Source organism: Triticum dicoccoides, chromosome 3A (assembly GCF_002162155.2).
Source record: "Triticum dicoccoides isolate Atlit2015 ecotype Zavitan chromosome 3A, WEW_v2.0, whole genome shotgun sequence".
NCBI lineage: Eukaryota > Viridiplantae > Streptophyta > Magnoliopsida > Poales > Poaceae > Triticum > Triticum dicoccoides.
The window spans coordinates 456,493,149-456,499,024 of record NC_041384.1 but is presented as its reverse complement, the minus strand read 5'-3'; the positions used below and the strand labels follow the sequence as shown (position 1 = coordinate 456,499,024).

The following is a 5,876-nucleotide window of genomic DNA, read 5'->3' as shown; positions in this document are numbered from 1 at the left end:
CTCTAAAACTTATCTAAAACGACCTGAACCATTCCGGTGTCCGAATGTAGCCTTCCAATATATGAATCTTTATGTCTCAACCATTTTGAGACTCCTCGTCATGTCCATGATCTTATCCGGGACTCTGAATAAACTTCGGTTCATCAAAACACGAAACTCACAATACAAATTATCATCGAACGTTAAGCGTGCGGACCCTACGGGTTCGAGAACTATGTAGACATGACCAAGACATATCTTCGGTCAATAACCAATAGCGGAACCTGGATGCTCATATTGGCTCCTACATATTATACGAAGATCTTTATCGGTCAAACCACATAACAACATACGTTGTTCCCTTTGTCATCGGTATGTTACTTGCCCGAGATTCGATTGTCGGTATCACCATACCTAGTTCAATCTCGTCACTGGCAAGTCTCTTTACTCATTCCTTAACGCATCATCCCGTGACTACTCATTAGTCACATTGCTTGCAAGGCTCATAGTGATGTGCATTACCGAGAGGGCCTAGAGATACCTCTCCGATACACGGAGTGACAAATCCTAATCTCGATCTATGCCAACTCAACAAACACCATCGAAGACACCCGTAGAGCATCTTTATAATCACCCAGTTACGTTGTGACGTTTGATAGCACACAAGGTGTTCCTGCGGTTTTCGGGAGTGGCATAATCTCATAGTCTGAGGAACATGTATAAGTCATGAAGAAAGCAATAGCAGAAAAACTAAACGATCATTATGCTAAGCTAACGGATGGGTCTTGTCCATCACATCATTCTCTCATGATGTGATCCCATTCATCAAATGACAACACATGTCTATGGTCAGGAAACTTAACCATCTTTGATTAACGAGCTAGTCAAGTAGAGGCATACTAGGATACTCTGTTTGTCGATGTATTCACACATGTACTAAGTTTTGGGTTAATACAATTCTAGCATGAATAATAAACATTTATCATGATATAAGGAAATATAAATAACAACTTTATTATTGCCTTTAGAGCATATTTCCTTCATGGATGCACGACGTCTTCGAGGTGGTCCCCGGCATGGAAGGTAATTGTGTCTTGGCACCATGCTAGTTGTTCGCTGGTTACCTCTTCCGTTGTGTAGATGGCGCGTCTGGCGAGCTTCTAATTCCGACGTGTATCAGCCGTTGTGAATATCATGTTTACCGAGGTCTCGCAGGAGACGTCGTAGCGTCGGGGAGGTCATACGATGCGCCTCCATGCGAGGTGATGGGGGCGATCATAAACCTCTTGGGCCTTCCCTTGCATGTTGTACACGCGTTTGATGTAGCGTGAAGGCGAGATGTCAAGGGATTACCCTGATCCATCAACGATCGGCTTGAAGGAGCCGAACGTGAGGTTGTGGTCTGGTGAGAGATCACCGACCTCTAATGATTCTATGAACCGAGTTCGTTCTCCGATCAACGTCGCCCGTGCCTCGAGCGCCAACTGATGGAGCGAATTCACGTCAGATCCCTCGGTAGGGTTCATGACGAGACCGGAAGTACCAGAACGGAGTCTGCACACACAGTTTACCCAGGTTCAGGCCTCCGAAGAGTAATACACTACGTCGTGCTTTGTCTTGGTATTCATTGTGAGGGGATACGTCGTGCAGAGGATTACAATGGTGTTTCAGATGTCTACCGAGAGTTGAGTTCCAGATTGGATCCCTCATGAGACCCTAGACCTCCATTTAAAACTATAAAGAGGCTAGGCAACTCACCCCCACAAGGCTCCCCCGATTGGGGCTTTGTTGGCCGTCCGATCTGCCTTTCTGGCGCGCCTGAGCCGTTGAATCTTCATACTTGGTAAAATCATTTTTCACCTCACAGTTATTTTTCTGTCCAATGACTGATGGGCTCATCTCACGCTTTCATTGGCTGGGTCAGCAGCGCCCATGTGCAAAAGCGATTTGCCCAATCCGCTGCTCGCACGCCGTGGCTCCTTGCCCAATCGCATCCACACCAGGAGAACCCTAAGCCTCCTTTCCCCCGATCCCCCAGCCGCCGCACGGCCTCGCTCCTCCTTCCCTCCCGCTGCACCCTCTCTAGAAACAGACAAGCTGCCTTTCAGGTCCCATGATCCAGATTAATTTTTAAATGCTACGTAGTGAATCTGATCCAGTTTATTAGTTTTCCCTTTTTCTATTCCTCTTTGTTCTCTTCACCTGATAGATGGTGTTTGTTTGTCTACTCCCCGTTGTTCTGCAGGTACTGGTCGGTGTTGGATTTGGGCTTTATAAACTTGGCTTTCCAGCAGTTGGTTTTCCTCCATTGCCTGCTTATTTTCCCTCTTCGAAGAGTGAATAAAAGATACATGATGAAATACAGGTCGACAAGTGTGTGGAAATTGGACTTCCAGAACTCATCCTAATGGTCGCATTTTCTCAGGTACACATTACAATTTTTTATGAATTTCTGCTGGACCAAACCATTGTTTAAATGGTTTTGAATGAGGTGATGTTGTACTAATCATGTTTGTTTCCTAGACGATATTTTCCTCATCTGTTGCATTCTGGAAAGTGTCTTTGGTCGGTTTTCTGTTCTTTTCACCGTTTCAATCGTGTGACTGTACACATGTATCCTCACAATTAGTGGCGCTTACAAGAATGGCGGGCCTACCTGTAGCTTTTCTTATGTAGTTAAATAAAACAACCCAGGGTCTCACACTTTACTTCCTTTCTAATATAATAAGGCTGCTATTGCCTGTTAATACTTCACATTGGCGATGAGCTTTACACCAGTTATAGTTCATCGATTATCTTCTGCCTTCTTGATAAACATAATTATATGTTAATTTGCTATATTGTTTTCTTACTTTTTTTATCAAACTGCCATATATGATACACGAAGAAGCATTTACCTGAAGGCATTAATAGCGTTTTCACATAGAATTTGTTCTTTTTTTGCTCCCTTAATTAGATGCTCTAGAAACCTGATAAGTGTCACGTTGATTCAGACTTGGTGCTAGATGTGTTAGCCCCCATTTATCCTTGACAAGTACCGTATTCTCAAATCTATATGGTTGGTTGTACTTCTTTTATGTTGGAGCTACAGATGCATCTCGGTCATTTACGGAAACTAAAATCTGCATCTTCAGCTCATAGTTTGCCAAAATTTCTTGAGATTTATTCATATTGTTCTTATTAGGTACTTCAAGTCAAACTTTCTTGAGATTTATTCATGTTGTTCTTAGGTACTTCAAGTCAAACTGTACATGCAATTAATGGGGCTACATGATAGTCACTTTAATATATCTTCTTGGAAGCCGCTTAGTGTTTCCATGAATAATTGTCGCTGGTCTGTTGCACGCCTTCATTGTTTGGTGGGCTACTTCCTGCCTGATGTGGTTGAAGAATTTTTAGAGGCATGGTTCATCTTGCGTGCAGCTTTTAGTTTGAGTTTCTATTGACACATTACATTTCCTTTTCATGTAGACCTCTCCTTTTTCATTTTTTTATAGCTGGGTGTAATAGCAAGTCGTCTATAATCATTTTGTTTAACTACAATCCGATGCAAAAAACTTCTGTTTAGTCCTCATAGTTCATCCATAATATGTTTGCTTTCAAAATAAAGAAATCAGGGGTCCAGGTTCTGATCATGCTCCGATTGAGTCTATGTAGCTGTCCTTGGTTTTTTTCTATACGCTTGCATCATCTAGGTTCTGACCATGGCACAATCTTGTTTCAAATTTGTTCTCATATATGTATGCGCCGTGATGATTGATGAGGCGTATTGGTGGAAATAAATCTGAAGCAAATAAGAGCTGCGAGCAACTGGTTGTGCCCCTGTTAACCTGCTCAATATTCGTGTTGTTTGCCTGTCGGTCAAATGCCTGCTATTCAGCAGACAGGTTTCTCCATTTCTTAAATCCCTTTCTCTATTCAACGCCCAGTTGATACGTGGTTAGGAATCGGATAAATTTTACTCATATAATTTCATATATCTAAAATACCATGTCCAGATAGCTTAGAAACCAGCGTTAGAAAGGACCTGATACACATTACAATTATGGACTACTGATATACCTAATGCATTTCTTCATGATGGTTGGTTCCCTTTCTCCATATCTTACATATTTAATTATGTGAGTTCGGAAGCCAAAACTGATTGAGATCTTTTGTTCTTACTTGCAGATGTTCTGTTATTTAGAGTACTTCAGTTTCCAGTCTCTATATATCAATCAAATTATGGGTTATTTTGAACCTTATAGGCTTTTATATTATGTTCAGTTATGCTTCCATGGGTTTTTCATATGTATTAACAAAAGAACTAGACTACTATTTTGTTTATACTTGAATCAAAGGACGTACAATTAATTTGCTATTATGGAAGGACTGAGTAGGCAGCTAGCTGAATGAGAGGACAATCATGACAAGCAAACCAACACATAAATAGTAATCCCACAATTTTTTACAACTGCATTCCAGTGAACTTTGGTATGGATATGCATTTTTATCCTTGGGAGTACTTTGGATTTTAAGTGGGAATCATAGTTCTTTTCTTCTTAACTTTGGTATGGCAAGCAATGCAGGTGATATTCCTAATGGTCGTTGCTGACGCTGAAAAACTACTCTTGAAGCACTAGAAGTGACCTCTCTATGGTGCATCACTCAGTGGATCCAAATGGGCAACCTTCCGCTTCAAAATTAGAAGAGCGCAGTTTTGCCTGCTATCATTGCTTACAAAGAGTAATCTACCATGTCCCTAATATACATACATAATTGTTGCACCATCACAAGATTTCCATGATATGCATGTGCATAACTTTCTTTACCGTGAATTAATTGACATGATGATGACAGGAGGAAAGGCAGGCTGTCATTTCTAAAGGTTGAGATTTTCTGTTTTAAGGAATGGCAACCATCTGTTCCTTGTCTGGCATGTGTATTTGCTTTGCCCTCTGTTTTTGATAAGGCAAGACAGATCAAATCAACACAGTAATCGTTTAATCCTTCACTATATTCTGAGAAAAGCACTATGATTCTCCGTGTCAGGGTAGTACTATGTCAAACTGATGCTTTGTACTACATGTTCCGCTGTATACCTTGACAGTATTAGGCATTTGCATTGTCCTTTGCTTTGTTTGTTCATGCCACATTAGTTTTTTTAGTTATAGCCGGTTTTATTTCTGATTCGAACTGTCATGTTTTCATTTGTTTCTTGTAAATTCTTTCTGATAAGAAGATGTTGTCTTCCAGTTGTATATTTGTTCTCTTGATTTCATTTGTTTCTTATGCAAGGGTTCTCAAATTATTTTTGTATAGGCAAGACAAAACTTAAAAGGTGATCTGGGACAAGTGGAAGGAGGGAAGCCGCTGTAAGATCGATAATAACTTGCCGACAAGAGCATGTTCATTCAGACGTTTCCTTACTAAAAGTTATTTATCTGTAGCAAGTGTTTCTATTGGAACTATCAAATTCAAACTCCTAGGTGTCTATGTCAGGATGTAGGACTTTGTCCGGGCAGCGATATCCCCTCTGATCTTTTCGTGAATACTTTCACAATTCTTTCTGTAAAGTGCTGCTGATTTTAATAAAATCCCTTTTATTATTTTCTATTTGACTATCATATGCATAAATAGTTGAAAATGGTGTTCGTATGGCGCATTTTTAGCTAATTCTTACCATGCACCTGGATAATTTCTAAAACTTGAAAGATATTAAAGAAACGCAAATTGTTTCAAAACACTCCATGTATTCGAATAAGATAACAAAATATGCATCCTGAAGTATATATTTTCAAATATAAAGTATACTTCATTTTTCGTCTTCGAGGGTTTGAATTTGTACCTAAGTGGTTGCTAAAACCTACTTATTTTACAAGTTAAATATTTTCAAAACACTTCAAGTTGAGATGGTA

General features: G+C 40.1%; 1 long non-coding RNA gene across 2 annotated transcripts; it reads left to right on the top strand.

Annotated features, from left to right (window-relative positions):
- The first annotated feature begins 2,004 nt into the window (after positions 1 to 2,004).
- LOC119268544 lies at positions 2,005 to 5,552 on the top strand. 2 transcript variants are annotated; one of them, XR_005133216.1, is made up of 4 exons: positions 2,005 to 2,087; positions 2,345 to 3,866; positions 3,978 to 4,704; positions 5,281 to 5,552. It is a non-coding gene; the product is annotated as an uncharacterized LOC119268544 (long non-coding RNA). The 2 variants fall into 2 exon arrangements; XR_005133215.1 differs by lacking the exon at positions 2,005 to 2,087 and having other exon boundaries at positions 2,232 to 3,866.
- The last annotated feature ends 324 nt before the right edge of the window (positions 5,553 to 5,876 follow it).